This window comes from Triturus cristatus, chromosome 2_1 (assembly GCF_964204655.1).
Source record: "Triturus cristatus chromosome 2_1, aTriCri1.1, whole genome shotgun sequence".
Lineage (NCBI taxonomy): Eukaryota > Metazoa > Chordata > Amphibia > Caudata > Salamandridae > Triturus > Triturus cristatus.
In genome coordinates this window covers 123126144-123141078 of record NC_140581.1, presented here as the reverse complement: position 1 = coordinate 123141078, position 14935 = coordinate 123126144, and the positions used below count along the sequence as shown (strand labels likewise).

Here is a 14935-nt window from a genome sequence, read left to right as displayed (position 1 = left end):
ACAACCATAGAAAGCTCTCTAAATGGTAGCTCTGGAGAGCAGCCTTCAGGCTTAGTTCAGGAGTATTAAGCAGCTTGTTTTACCAGAGCTAATCATGTAGTGTAGATTAAATGAAAAAGAACCACACAGTGTAGTTATAAAAATAGTTATATTTATTATACCCACTCACTAGCAAATTGGTACATCTCCAAACCGAAGATATCAACATAATACACACAATATTTCAAGAGGAAACAGGTAAGTAAGCACAAATACACAATTGCCTTCAAGGGGAGACCAAACCATATACAAAAAAAGGGGAAAGCGAACTGCGACTGAAGTCGAGACCTTACCCAGAAGACTGAGAAGAGCCGGGCTTCCCGGAGGCTGTGTGCAGAGTGGTAAGACAGCCGCGTAGTCAATGCAAGTCAATGGGGAAGTTGCGATTACAGTTTTCAAGAACTACCCTTCCCAGAAGTCACTGAAGAAACCCTGTGGAAGATGGAAGGTTGGAGATGCACCTCACCCGTGGACACCCCAGGAACCAGGATACTACACCAGGGAAGCTGGCTGCATAGGTGCGATGTGACGTCGGAAACAGCCGTTGACCACAATGGAAGACTTCAGAGATGCCACTGACGAGGTAAATGAAAGAGTCCGGTCGAATCAAAGGGTGGATTTTTGAAGAGGAGTACCTGCAAGCAGGGGGACCGAGTCTATGCCACTCGGGAGTGACCAGGAGGCAAGAAGATCAATGACCACTGATGACGGAAGATGCTGGAGAGTTTACATTGACCTTGTCGCTGCAGCTGTGAGGACCAGGTGACGCTGTGGAAAAATCGGGAGCCGTTTACAAGCTGACCCCCATCTGAAGTCGAGGACCAGGGGGTTGGTGTCCAGCAGGAGCATCAACAAGCCTCGGCAGCAGCAACAGACGTGGAAAACGAAGGAGGTGCAGTGTCAGCACCAGCAAGGTCCAAGGGACTCACCAAGTGCCGTAGAGTCAGAGCAGGCTCCGAGCAAGCAGGGGCACGCCCCATGGAGACAAAGAAGACTCCCAAGAGGAACCACAGGCCGAAGGCACAGGAGTCGCAAGAGGACCTCGAGTAGGTCACCGAAGATGCAGGCCATTGGTACAGAGAAAGAGAACGATGATCTTGGAAGGAAGAGATGCTGGAGGCTGGAGCCCGAAGATCTCTGGAGAAAATAGTTAACAAGCCTTGGCAATGGAAAGTCGGCACAGTGTACAGGGGATCTGTTCCAGCGGTTCCGACAATGAACACTGGCCTCAAACTCGGTGAGAAGACGGTACAGGACACAAGGGAGTTGCAGACCCACCACCTGTGTTGCTGAACCTTTCGGAGTCCATGGGAGCTCAGGAGCAGCAGACCGGTCACCTTCGTTGTGGTGCCTGCAGATGGAGGGAATGACTGTTTCACTCCAAGGGAGATTACTTCGGCGTCTTTGATGCCCACAGGCCTGGAGAACAACCTGGATGAAGCACAGGCACTGACAACGCAAAGGACAGGCAGGGCGACGAGATCAGGAGTCTTCCTTGATGCAGTCTCAGTTCCAGGTGAAGTCCAACAAAGTCTAAAGTTCAAGTTGTTTCGGATCTGAATCTTGCACTACAAATCTGAAGAGCCACCCACAGGTAAGCCCTTAAGTACCCTAATGAAATGGTTGGGACGATTCAGGGGTCCCTCCCAATAGAGGGGAGTATACTCCCATGTACTTTGTCCAGTTTTGCGTGGGAGCCAATGGCTACCTGAACTGTTATCAACTGGAGTATGCAAAAGGGGCACCATATGTGCCCTTCAAAGCAGTCTGGTGGCACTGGCAAGCGCCCCAGCCCAATACACTAAGTCCTGTTTGGGATGTGGTCAACAAATCCCCGAGACAGGAAATCCTTGTTCTACCTTACCCTGCTCGAGCCTGGCTCAGCAGCCGGAAGGCAGAATCGTGTCTGTGGTCAGCAGCTGCACTAGCAGTCCCAGGAATAAAGGGGGGCTCCCGGAGCCCCCAGGACATGGGATCCTACATTCAACACTGCAATCGGTGTTGGGGTAGGATTCCAACATGTTTGATGCCAAACATGACTAGTTTCGGTGAAGCCAATATATAGTTAGACATCTTGTAATTGACTTGATGTCCACTATATGTGTAAAATGGCTGACCACACTTACAAAGCCTGGAGAATCAAATCCTGGGTTTCTAGGGGATGTCTTGCTCATGCAGGGCACCCTCACACTTATAACCTAGCACCCTGGGTGAGAAAGTGCCATCTTTCTTGCATGGTATGCCCCCACTTTTTGCTGAATTGCTGAATGTACTTTGAGTGTGCCCTGGGCTCCTGCCAATCAGGTGCCCAGGGCCTATGTTCCTTCCCTAAAACCCAAATTGGCAAACCCTGGCCACATGTCAGCCCCTTGGTAAATGGTACCCCAGGTACCCAGGGCCTTGTGACCAGGGAAGGCCTCTAAGGGCTGCAGCACTTATTGTGCCACCCTTAGAGACCCTGTACCCTAACACAAACACACTGCGCTTGCAGGCCGAGTGTCTGGGTACAGGACAAAACAGAGTGGACATGGCACACATCCCCGTGTGCCATGTCCACAACCTACACTGCCCTGACATACATCAGCCACCCCTCTAGCTGGGTGCCCTATGCCAGTGGTGTGGGCACAGGAGCATGAGCCCTGTGCCCCTACAGTAACCAGGTCCATTCCTGGGCACTGTAAGTGCAGTGCTGCCATTTAAGAGCATATGGTGCTGGGAGCTCGTCAAACACGAACTCCACAGCACCATGATGGCAACACTGAAGACTGAGGAGTTTGGTATCAAACTTCTCAGCACATTAAATCTGCACTGATGCCAGTGTGGGATTTATTTTTTGAGGGCATCTTAGAGATGCCCCCTGAACCTAACCTACAATCCATGTCTTGTCTGAGGGGCTGCCTAGGCTGCCACACAGCAGACATGTTGCTGGACTCCTGGGTAGAGAGCCATCCGCTCTCCTGGGCCTGCAACAACGCACATCCTGGGCGAGGTGCTAGGTCTCCTCCCTAGGATGGGCAGGGTAAGCTTCAAAGGCATGACGCCTTTGTGAGCTTCTCCAGGCCACTTGCTGTACTCAGCGAGGTAAAACACATCCCCGGGCTCTCGCCATCTTGAAGATGGGGAGCCCTGCCCAATCAGGACTAGGCCACTGCCCCCCTCCCACAGGAGTGTGGCAGGATAGGGGGTGTACCCACTCCAGGACAGGGACCCAGTGGTCCCTGCCCTTTACCTACCTGTAACGCCCCTAAATGTAGTATTTAGGGGCACCCTAAACCTTCCTTCCTCAGATCCAGATTTCGAAACAAGTAAGAAGACCAAGAAGACGACGACCTGTTGTGCAGCTGCTAACAAGAGGACGACACCAACTGACTTGGCCCCAGCCCTACAGGCCTGTTGATCCTTGAACCTGCTCCTGCTAAATCCCGACGTCTCCTGCAGACAGCAACCTTGAGAACCCCGGAGGACTTGCCTGCCTTGACCCTCTTAGAGACTGGGACTCCCATGAGCAGAGGCTCTGCTCGAACAACAATACCCCTGGTGCCAGCCAGGAACCGCGAATCCTGCACACTCTGCACCCGCCGAGCCCGGCCTGTGCCTGAGTGAACAACGACCCTGAGGACGTCCCCCCGGTGATTCTGACCTGTAATCCAGTGGCCAAGGACCCTCCTCGACGACCCAGATGACGCCTGCAGCCTCGGAACCAGGGACCCCACCAACCGCGACCAGCAGAGGGTAAGATTTCCCGACATCAAAAGACACCCCTGCACCCGGCGCCCTCCGGCCCCCTGTGCCCAACGCCGGGGTGCCTTCCTATCCTCCAAGATCCCAACTTACCCCTCGAAGTGTTGGTCGCTCCTGAAGTTCCTCCGCCCCCGAGCCTGCAGCCTTTGTTTACTTTCCAATTTCTCCATTGAATAACATTGAGTGCCCGACGGCTCAAAAGCACCCTGCACCCAGCCGCCCGAGTGCCCCTGGCAGTGCAACCTTTGTCCTAATCTACTTCCCCATTTGCCCTGAGCAAGTGACCAGGAGCCCAGCTCCCACAGCCGCGTGGCCTGCTTACCAGCAGCTACCAACCGAAGGCCCCCTGCCTCTCATTGGATAACATTGGGCCAAACTACCTCTGCACCCGGCTGCCCCTGTGCCGCTGAGGGTGTACCAACTGTACCTACCTGACCCTGGGAGACCCCCCGAGTCTATGCGCAGAACCTTAACTCTGCCAGTCGAGTACTTACCCAAAAGCTGATAACTCACTTTTCTTCCATAGGGTAACATTGACAGGTTTCTCTTGAAATTTCTTGTGTGTGGAGTTTCTAAACTTTAAAATATTCACCTAAAATCAACCGAGTAACAAAAACGGAAATACTCACCTGCTATTAGGAGAGATCCCAGTGCTGGGTCTTGGTGCCCTGAAAAGTACTTATGACCGTACTTACTACTAACTCAATTTTCTCCCATAGGAAACGATAGAAGAAATTTCACAGAAAAACAGTCAAAGTGTCGATTTTGCAAACTACAAATATTCTTTAAAAATCGTACCAACTGTGAAAACGTAATTACTTACCAGTTTTAGATAGATGCCCCAGTACTGAACCCAGGAGTCCAGCACTGGATTACAAAAGTAACGAGAACATACTTTACCTGTAACTTGAATTTTCTTCCATAGGAAACCATGGACTGTTTTTCTGTGAAATTTCTTCTAAGTGTCGATTTTGCAAACTTATAAATATTCCTTAAAAATCGCCTGTATAACTTAAACGCAGTTTCTCAACTGCTTACATGTGGTACACTAGTGCTGGATCCAGGATGCAACACTGACCTAGAAAAAGTAACCATAACCCCACTTACCTGCTAAGTGAATTTCCTTCCTTAGGATAACATTGGTAATTTGATCAGAAAAAGTTTCGAAGTGTCAACTTTTAAAATAGCAAAATATTGCTGAAAAATAACAACAGTAACTAAAACGTATTTACTCACTTGTTTCCCAGAACTATCCCAGGACTAAATCTAGGATCCAGTCCTGGAGTTAGAAAAGTAATCCTGAAAGTAATCAATTGCATATAACTTAAAATTCCCATTGAGCTCAATGTATTATTGTGTTTGAAATTGTGTTGCCTATTGCAACAAACTGTAACTATTGCATTTGAAGTCAATTGCCTCTTGCAAAGTATTTAACTAAAGCATCTCATTCTGAGAAAGTATATTTTGATACCTATTGTTGGTTCTAAAATAAAACAACCATATATTTTTATATAAAAACCATTAGCCTAGAGTTCAGTTCTTGAGTGTGTGAGGCCATTTGCTGACTGAGTGTGTGGAACAAATGCTTTACTCTGTCCTCTGATACTGCCTTACTGCTCGACCAAGCTACCACTTTAGAGAGTAAGGTTATATCTAACTTTAGCCTCTGCCAAACCTCTGGGGGCTGTGGACTCTGTACACACTGTACCTATTTAGGAACAGTATATACAGAGCCACTTTCCTACACCCTGCCTTCAGGATCGAAAGGCCTACCTTAAGGGTGACTTACAGGTTTTAAGTGCAGTGGCCTTGGATAGAAGGAAACATATCTGTTGCTCCCACAGGCTGCAGGGGCAGACCCGTAGTCACAGTTTGAGTGATCTCTCATGAGAGGCATAATAAATGCTGCAGCCCATGGTCGACCCCTGGTGTACTTATGCCCTGGGTACCTTAGTACCATATACTTAGGGACTTAGAAGGGTACACCAGTAGTCAATTAGGAAGGTACCAAAGTACTTACCATAGTCCAATTTAGGGAGAGAGCACAGTGGCTGGGGTCCTGGTTAGCAGGATCCCAATCAGACTAGTCAGAAAACAGAATGACACCAGAAAAAAATGGGGGTAACCATGAAAGCAGATCCTACTTTCCTACACTGGCCACTGCATGATGCACCCATGGATATTAGGGGGGACTACAATTGTATGCCTTTTAAAAAAATTATTTTTATTGGCATTTGAAAAGAGGACATATACACCGTATAACAGGATTAATGTAACATAAGGAGTGACATTTGAATGACTCAAAACAAAATACAAAGGAAAAACGAGGTAGCATCTTGAAAATACAACGCCAGTATGATCTGTGTGTGAACCTGCGGCATGAAACAACTATCTGAGAGCTGAGCAAATAAAAGGAGAAAATCAATGGCGAAACATCGTGCCAACCAAAAATCACAAACGGAAAGTTGAAAGGACACATATGAAAGACTATTCAATTGGCTACAGTATTGGTTTCTGGAGTTTGAGTAGTGTCTGTGCTGCGAGAGGACAGCCATGCAAGAAACGGACTCCAAATATCTTTGGGTCGAGAGGTCAGAGGCAGGAGCTCCCAATAGGTATTGAGTTGTTCTTGGCAAAATGTAACATCTAATATCCAAAAGGTGGTGGTGGGCGAGTGTTGTTTGCCCCAGTGCATCGCCACGCGCCGCTTGGCCAGGAGTAGTAGCAAAGCCAGCAACTTACGCTGCCCAGGTGGGACACCTTTAACATAGCCCAAGATAGATGGGGCGTAAAGAACTGAGAGGTGAGCACTATTACGTAACTTGTCCCATGCCCATCTCAAGGTATCGGGTGTATGTATAATAGTTCTCCAGTATTGGGCATCTTTCATAGATTCACATGCCTGAATCATTCCCCGTCGTCGGAGTGGGAGTCCCACGTTACATAAAAAAGCAATAATTATGCACATAACCATAACATAGGTAACCTAGAACCAGGAAGTAAAGTAGCCATAAACTACAAGGAAAAAAACTTCCACATCTACGACTTGTCCAAGTCATTATATACAGTCCAAACTGCAGCTAATCAGGCGACAGCACCCTCTAGAATGCTCTCCTCAGAGGCTGAGGCTCAGATTTTCTACTGCACGTCGTGTGAAGGGAGTCTCCCTGAGCTATGCTCAGTACACTTCTATTCTTCTGGAATTTCTTCTCTTCAGGATGTCCTCTTCAAAGAAATCTCTTTAGACCTTTTGAATCTTGTGGGAAGCTCCGGCTGTTTTCTGAAGATCCCCACAAGAAGTGCATTTATTGCCTTTATCCTGATCACCAGGTGAGAGATTGCAAGATATGCAGGACCTTCCCTCAGAAGTCTCTGTGAAGCCCATCTCGTCGACTAAGAAAATTACATCTACCGCCGACGCCCCGTCGACGGTTAGAAAGATCTCATCGACAATTGCCTCGTCGACGACATCCTCGTTGTCGAAGATTACCGCGTCGTCGACGACAACTGCCTCATCGACTGTTACTTCCTTGGACACCAGCTCAATCGACGACGATACCGTCGACAGCCCCCTCGTCGACGCTTCAATTGTCATCTTGCACAGAATTGCAGGTTTGGTCTGCATCTACGGCCACGGCCTCCTCTGCATCAACTACGACAACATCTTCTTTACTACAGAGACGTGGTTCTTCGTTGGAGGCCTTCTCTCCATTGCATATCTCCCCAACCAAAGTACCTATTGAGTTACCAGAGCAATTACTGGACTCTGGGGAGAATGATTAGGAGTCCGAAGAGGATGACAGATTTCGCACTGCCAGGAGCCCTTCGGAATTGCTTATTAAATATCAGGAGGATGACCAGGAGGAAGATCCTCTCCCGTAGTCTGTAGCTCCAGCTCCTGACACGATACCTACAGCACAGATGCCTTTAGCTCTGCTAAACAATCTGCAATACATGTTGGACGATTATTATCGCCGTTTTCCTCCATGTGAATCGGCAGAGTCCATTCCATCGACACATATGCCTCCAGTACCGTCTCATCATTCCCATGATGTTAACACCACTGACGATGATAGGGAAGAAGGAGAAGTGGACGATAGATCTCTTCTTACAAAGTGGGACGACTACCAAATTCAAACTCTGTCCCCTTCAACTCCAGCTCCCATTGACTCTCCTCCAGTCGATATCGGAGGCTTTCATCTCCTTATGGAAAGGGCAACACAAAGGTTCCTTCTACCGATGGAAACAAAAAAGGATGAGTGCTTCCTCTACGATTTAAAGGATTAGTCAAGGAAACAGATACGGACCATTCCCATTATTGATTTAATTTGGAAGGAAGGATTGAAGGTCAGGACAGCGCCTGCTTGTATTCCTGTGGTCTTGCCTCGACTAGAAAAAAAGTATAAGGCACCAGATAACTCACCTGCATGCCTCATAGGCCAGCTGAAAGCTGACTGTTATTGCCCAAGCGGCACAAAGACGAGCTAGAAACCCCTCCTCTCCAATCACAGCTCCTCCAGACAGGGACAGCAGATGACTGGATGCTATTGGGAAGAAGGTATCCACCAAGGCAGCGACGATCGTCCGTGCAAATTCACTGGCCATATTACGGCGATACGGCAGACAGATGTGGTCGGACATCTCTCCCTACATCATGTTGCCGGAACCATCAAAGTCTGAGGCCTTAAAGATCTTACAAGAAGGGGAGCGTATCTCTGCTGAAATAATAGATTCGGCCGTGGATGTCGCATCCACAGGATTTAGGCAGCTAGCGGGTGCTGCAGTTCTGCGAAGGCAAGGCTGGCTGAAATCGACATCTTTTCGTCAGGAGGTTCAGGCAAAGATTATTGACATGCCGTTTGATGGGGAATCCCTATTTGGCCAGCATGTCGAAGAGGCCCTTCGGGTCATTAAAAAAGATACCAAGACAGCAAGATCTCTCAGTACTCTTCAATTTCGCAAGCCGCCCTTTCGGGGTGCTAAGTAACGCGGATCCTTTTCCAATTGAGGAGGATACAACCAACAAAGGTCATACCAGTCCTTTCAAGGCAATCAGCGATATCAGTCCCAAAGACAACAGTCATACGGACAGTGAAATACCTCCTATTCGCAAAATAAAAGAAGGCCCTCCTACCGTGGACGGAATTCAGCTAAAAAGCAAAGAGAACCGCCACCTGGCACCACTTCTACCGCCTTCCCCTTTAAAAGTTGGAGGAAGGGGGCGTGGTCTCGCTGGCAATGCAGTAAGACGCATGCTAAGGGAGTTCCGGCAGGCCGCCGCAAACTAAAGCAATTCTAGCGGAGCTGGGGGCTTTCTGTCGCTGACCCTGGGGGTGCCCTGGTTGCGGAGGATGAGGGGCACCCTTTGGTGAGCGGAGGATCACGCAGGAGTGGTGGCAGCGGTGCCTAAGCTGCAACCTCTTGATCTGGCGGTTGGGTGCACCCGCCATTTTACGGCACCCGGACTGGTGGTCCCCGGCCTTGCGGTGAGAGTTGTTCCTGAGCACACCGGGGCCCCCTTGCACTCTACGTCTCCGGTGGTGTGGACAGAGCAGTGGGAGTGCTTACTCCGGAGGGGAAGGCGCACAACATCGCCCCGGAGCAGACGGGCGGGCAGCGGCCCTGTAGATGACCCGGGGGCGCCATCTTACATACCGCGCCAGAGGGACACCTCCGGGCCTGGGACTCTGCCGACTGATCGCCCCCCCCCCCCGGCTCGGACATCGCCTTGGGCCTCCTCTCTCCCTCTGACACCGGGGCGGGAGGTGCCCTTAAAAGCACCGGCAGCCGCCATCTTGTGTGTTGCAGGCCAGGGACACGTCGCGGGATCGGCTGGACCCACATGGACCCTCCTTGAGCCGTGCTGATACTTTGCCTGCAGCAATTGTACCGCGCCGTCCTGGTAGCGGCGACACGGCGCCTCGGAGGCGGCGGGGGACAGCGGGAGGCATCGCGGGTCATCTGGAGGCCCGACGATCGCGCCTGCTGTCCGCCATTTTGTGGAGTGGCGAAGCCCGGATTACAGAGGCTGGTGGAGAGGGCTGGCCGTCGCCGCCGTGTGGTGAGCTGCTGGTGGCTGGGTGGCCTGGCGGTGAGTGGCACTCTTATATGAAGGGCGGTGGCTGAAGCAGACGTGGTGAGGCCCTTGCCTGCGGGGAGCCCGGCATGACTTTGCTCCCAGTGCCCTGCTTTTGTGGTGTGAGGGGGCCTTGCGCCTGGAGTTGGCTGGACCCTGGGCTGCCTCTATGTGGGACTGTTGTGTGCCAGTGGCTTGGGGACTCCCATAACGGGGGGGGGTCTCCTGACGACTCCCCTGGTTGTTGCCTATCCCCCATTGGATCGCTCCCGCGCACCGCCCGACGCCCATTCTACCTGCCCGCCCGGACTGCCTTTCCTGTTGGCTTGAACCTGCCCCTACCCTTGGGGGGGGGGACACTTACTCGCATCGCCAGTGGGGCGGGGACTGTTGCTGCGTCTGTGCATCGCTCTCAGCTGTTGCCGCTCGTCTTGCTGGACTGCTCCTCTCCACTGGCCTGGGAACTCTCCTGTGTGGGGGCTCATTTGTGGTATCTCGCCTGGCACTGATAGTGTTGGGCCGCGGCCTCCTGGGCTGCACTTGACTGGCCTGATTCTGGTCGGTTGGCTCCTACTATTGAGGGGTGAACATTGGAGATATCCCTGCCGGAGGAGTGGTGGGGTGGATGAGAGACCCTGCTGGGGCAGTGTGCTACGTCCTGGGGGTCCGGCCGCATGCTCTTGCGGGGCCCTCGTGCGCTTTAAAGGGCCGCGGTGGGATTGACGGGGGCTACCAGCCTAGAGTTTGGCTCTATGCTGCGGCGCTGTGGTGACGGCTTGAGTACTAAGACTACCTACTCTGCACTGTCTGGGCTGCCTGGGTCTGCGGTGGGGCTGAACACATCTGACGGGCCTTGTGGCGGGGGACGGTGCCCCCAGTGCAGCCCATGTTTTGCAGAAGCAGCAGGGGGCTCTTCGCTACCCGTTGGGACTTGAAACCGGCTGTACACCTGTGACGCCGGAATGACGCGCACTAATAGAGGCAAAGTCGCTCCAGGGCCAGCCCCCAAAGACAACTCGGTGGCGGCAATGTGGGGCAAGATGGGCCCGTCTGCACCTGCTGAGGGGCAGATGCAGGCTGGAGGGGACTCGTCCCCGGTGACACAGGCCTTTATGACCTCCTTCATGTCTGAATTGAAATCTGAGATTGGCTCCCTGCATACCGAAGTGCACTCCTGTGTTCGAGAGCTCCGGAAAGAGGTCGCAGATCTTGGCGGGCGAGTGGATGGGCTGGAAAAAACAGTTGACGCCCGGACGGAGGACCAGGAACAGCTCTGGCAGCGCCTGGCTGTCCTGGAAGACCAACACATAGAATTTCAACTGAACCAGGAGGATTTGGAAAATCGAAGTCGCCGGAATAACCTCCGCATCCGGGGGGGTTCCTCTCGGAGCGGAAGGCCAAAATTGGGTTAGTTTCTTTCTATTCTCTGTTTTCCTACTTATCTGTACCTTTTCTCTTCCTTTTTTGTGGGTGCTAGGTATGGCGGACGGACGACCCCACAGTCACGACGCGCGCTTGTTGACAGAGTAGGCCCATTCCTGCATTCCCTTTCCATTTCCTGGAAGCGCTTTCTACGGTGGCATGATGGACTAATTTGGGATCTGTTCTCTGTATGGCTATTCCCGGCCCTTTAAAGATACTAACCCTTAATGTCAAGGGACTGAATTCCCCCAATAAGCGGAAACAGGTGTGTCGCTATTTGCGACAACATAGCCCGGACATTCTCTTTCTGCAAGAAACTCAACTGCTGCACATAGATACCCCCCCGCATGGCACACCCAAACTATCCCCTCCAGTTCTGGGCCACGGCAGATACCAAAACGGCCGGAGCGGCTATTCTCTGTAGATCTGGGATCAGGCAGGGGAATTCCAAAGTCTTTCGTAGCCCGGATGGACACTTCATCAGGGCGGGGGTGAGGGTGGGGGAACGCCTACTTACACTGTGCAATGTCTATGCACCAAACCAGATGCAGGATTCCTATCTCCGAACACTTCTGTGGGAACATGTGCCATCTGGCGATCCCTCCCTAATTTTGGGGGGAGACTTTAACCTTGTGTGGGACCCTGCGTTGGACCGTAGTGAAGCTTCTTCCAATGGGACGGGAGCCATGTCCTCCACGCTTCGGAAACAGATGACCGACCTTGGCTTGCTGGATGTGTGGCGATACCACTCTCAGAAGGTGCGGGATTACTCGTACTACTCCCACGTTCACCGCTCGTACTCTTGTATTGATTATTTACTCATCTCGCACGATACCATGAGGGACACGTTGGGGACGTCTATGTCTGACATATCACTATCTTATCATGCCCATGTGGAGCTCCTCCTGCAGGATCCGGCCGCCTCTCCTGCCCACCTTCCGAGGTCACGTTTGCCGTTGCATGTCTTGCGTGACCCAGCAGATGTGGAGAGCATACGGACCGCAATCGATTCTTATTATGTGAGCAATGACCTCCGCCTGGAGGATAGCCTTTCTAAGGACATTAAGGCGCGAGAGCAGCACGATCAAGCTCATTCTTTGGTCGCGAGTCGGCGGCGACTTGCTATCCTCCGGGGTCAGCTCCGCGCTCTGCGCACTAATAAGGCAGAGCGGTCCCTGTTAACCCTAAAACAATGATATTTTGAGGGGGGAGACAAGGTGAGCAGAGTGCTGGCGCAGCACTGGAGGGCTCGTGCGGCGAAGGCCCACATAGCGAATATCTGGATGGGACCTAAGCCACCACGGAGCGAGCTAAATGCGAGGCCTTTAGGGCTTATTACGCTGCCCTCTATACGGCGGAAACCCCCTCTCAAGCCCATATAGATGATATCTTAGCCCAGTGCCCCTGGACTCCAATCCACCCACATCATGCTGAACAATTAGAAGACCCTCTCACGGCAGAGGAACTGCGGGCAGCGTTGAAAGACCTACCTCTCAGGAAGACGCCAGGCCAAGATGGCCTGCCATTGGTTTTTTACCGTATGTTCCTACCGCAGCTACAGCCACACCTTCTGCGGCTGTATAACTCCTTCTCGGGCACGGAGGGGCCATCGCCCTCCATGGGTATGGCTGAAATAGCTCTTACCCCCAAACCGGGTAAGGACCCCACGCTGTGTGCATCCTATCACCCCATTGCTTTGCTGAACACGGACCTCAAAATTTACGCCAAAATACGCTTGGATCCCCACATGCCTGGCCTTGTGGAGCCGGATCAAGTTGGCTTCATCCGCAACAGGCAATGGGCGGACAATGTGCGTAGAATCGCGCATCTGGTGGGGAAAACCCAGCACTGGAATATACCAGCCTGCCTTCTCTCGCTGGACGCAGAGAAGGCGTTTGATCGGGTGGACTGGGGCTTCCTCCGCGCGGTGCTGCAAAAGGTCGGACTGGGCAGGAATATGATCTCTATGATCATGGCCCCTTATCTCTCTCCGCAAGCCCAGGTTCGTTTAGTGGCAACTTACGGACCCTTTTTCGTGCCCTAACTACTTGGACTATTATTGGGCCTCGCATCTCTGCTTTGTGTCGAAGTGGATAGCCATTGAAAGCGAAAAGGTGTGGTTCCATGTGGACAGGACAGTAACTGGACGCTCCATCTGGGACCTTGCGTGGCACCATCATACAGCGCGCTCACGCAGTGCATATATTGCAGTGCCTATTAAAACGGTTCTGGATATATGGGACAAGGTTGCAGTGCGTAAGGGATTAACGACTTTCCCCTCCCCCATACACTTATCTCGGGTAATCCATTATTTCCTCCGGCCCTCCATCCACAAGCCTTCGCTAATTGGCTACAGGGGGGATGCAGGGTGATTGGAGATTTGTATGAGGGGGGAACGCTTAAGACGTTTGCCCGGTGTCGGGAGGACTTTGGTCTCCCGATGAACGCGGGACTACAATATGCGCAGGGTGTCCTCATCTGAGGTGCAACAGGCCGCTACCCGTCCATTCACCCCGTTTGAACGGCTGGTCCGTTCCTTCGATGAATCAAAGGGCCTTATCTCTCGCACATACCAGATCCTACAGCACCCTCCAATCCCAATTTCGCACCCATATCAGCGCCAATGGCAATCAACGTCAACCACTGAAATCACTTCAGCACAGTGGCATTGCCTTTAGCGAGATATTCCTAGGGTCTTTCGCAGTATCCCGCAGAGGGAAAATGCATATCAAATTATGACAATGGTACTATACACCTGCTCGACTGCACAAAATGTTCCCTGCCGTGTCCCCATTTTGTTGGAGGTGTTTGAATGCTTCTGGGGATTTCATGCACATCTGGTGGGCGTGTCCGCTCTTGACCCTGCTCTGGAAGGAAGTCCTTAGTCATATCAAAGAGGTACTGGGTTTTCCCCTGCCTGAATCTGCCACCATGATTCTTTTGGGCCTTAAGCCTACCAATCTGAAAGCACTTACCCGCAGCGATTTGACTATAGCACTTCATATGCTTGTGGCGGCTAAACAAACTATAGCGTTGTACTGGAAAAAAACGGAATCTCCCCCAATAGCTGCTTGGTACACGCGCTTATGGCACGTGATAACTATGGAACTGTTTACAGCGCGATTGCAATCACGTGACACACGATTCACTACTGTTCGGCGACCCCTAATCCAGTACCTCTGTAACACAGAACACGCGCGTTACTTACCCTCCAAGCTTCGAGCGTTATGACTTTTTGAAGATGCCATACTTCCGTCAGATCCCAATAGGCTCCTCGCGTAAACAGATCAGTCCTGGGAGACGCCCCATATGGCAAGCCCCAAGGCAAGCACTCCTAACACCATGCGCTGTTGCGTACGTATTCCCGTCCGCCTGCCTGGCCGCTTTTGATGCTGTTCATTCCCTCTCTTTTCCCCCTTCCCTTCTGGTCTTTCTCGGTCTAGTTTCTACTATCCGATTTGGACGGGCCCCTTGCCCGAGTTCTTATTGTTCTTGTATCGAAAAGGCCCCGACGCTTCTCATAACACTCTAATACTGCCACATTTGTTTTGTTACGCGGCCAGCCCCCCCGGGGTTGTAGGAGGCATGCTGTGTTTTAAATTGTCTTTTGATGCCATCAAATATTCTTAGAGAGCCTTGGATGAAACGCGGCTGGCC

The 14935-nt window shown here is 51.7% G+C and overlaps 1 protein-coding gene across 1 annotated transcript in view; it reads right to left on the bottom strand.

Moving 5' to 3' along the window:
• Window positions 1-14935, bottom strand: part of DCAF12 (DDB1 and CUL4 associated factor 12) — a 304177-nt gene that overhangs the window by 70553 nt on the left and 218689 nt on the right. The gene's annotated exons all lie outside the window — the stretch shown is intronic.